Here is a 1,512-nt window from a genome sequence, read left to right on the forward strand (position 1 = left end):
ATATATACTTGAGCAATCGAGGGCAATTATTTGCAATCACAAATTCACAATATAATATTATAATAACAATGAAAACTAGACTTACTATATGTTTGTTTAAAAAAATAGAACATAGGGCTTTTCCACGTTGCTTTAATGAGAAATGAAGTTGAAATTGCAACAAAAAGAAAAGGTATAAAATTTCAACAACAAAAAAAGGAAAACCAATATAATTTCAATGGAGTGGAAAAACTGAAAAAACGAAAACCACGTTCACTGCGACGTTATTAGTGAGACTTGAACTATGGCTGTAATGGTAATAACGAGGTACATCGTGACTCACAACCACTGCACGCCATATGAGTCGACCTTGCACAGGAAAGTGTATTTTCAGTTCATAGCGATTCAATGATTGAAAGCAAAAAATGTTCATGCATATCGCGATAGTTTTGAGTTTAACTTAGCTGTAACTGGTTTAAGCGCTTAGAAAACGCAAATTTCGTTTAAATAATATAATCAAACTGTCAACAAAAAATCTTTAAATCGTCCTCATATCCACACCCTACTGCGGATCGTCACCAAAATTGGATCATTTCTTTAATTCACCATGAAAAACTATTCTGCAAAGTGTCATATCTATCTATTTATAACTGGGACGTAAGCAATTTAAATGACCCTCAAAATTACACCCTAACCTGGATCGTCCCTTACATATAATAACATCTTCCTTGTAACTTGGATTAAACTTTCCAGAAAGTTTCATTCGAATCAGTTGACCCGTTTTTAAAATATCTGGTCTGGGACGTTTTCCTTTAAATGGTCCTCATATTCACACCCTACGCAGGATCAAAACAAAAATTCAGTCATTTCTTTACTGGACCTTTACAAACTATTATAGAAAGTTTCATTTACACTCATTGAAAACTTTTTTATAGATATTTACGTCTGGGATCTCAAAAATTGAAATGACCCTCCCATTTACACCCTTGACTGATTTGTCACCACCACATAATAATTTTTCTTTGTAACTTGGTTAAACTTTTTTCGAAAGTTTCATTCAGATCAGTTAATCCGTTTTCGAATTATGTAGTATGGGACGTTTTTCTATAAATCGTCCTCAGATCCATACCAGATCCTTGTAACGTCATTAAACTTTACCGTACGTTTCATTCAGATCAACTGACCGGTTTTTGAAATATCCGGTGTAAACTGATTGACCTTAAACCACTTTTATTGGTCCTCACACGCACCCCACCATATATTGACACTAAATATTAGGAGGCACATCCTTGATATATGGCCTATGCTTCGGCAAAGCACGGAAAAATTCTAAGCATGGAAAGTGACCAAAGTGACGGGCAGAAAAAAACGGTGGAAAAGATAGGAAAAATAAATGCATGAAAAAGAAATTATAAAAAAAAAATAATGGCTTTTCCCAGTACTGCAACGTCATCTTCTTAAGCAAGTAAGATTATTAATAAACTGCCTTAATTTGTGAAGGGGTGATATTAGAGGGATCATAGGGTCACATCT

The sequence above is a fragment of the Anneissia japonica genome, unplaced genomic scaffold (genome assembly GCF_011630105.1).
Source record: "Anneissia japonica isolate Jap-2015-1 unplaced genomic scaffold, ASM1163010v1 scaffold287805_len679488_cov178, whole genome shotgun sequence".
Classification (NCBI taxonomy): domain Eukaryota; kingdom Metazoa; phylum Echinodermata; class Crinoidea; order Comatulida; family Comatulidae; genus Anneissia; species Anneissia japonica.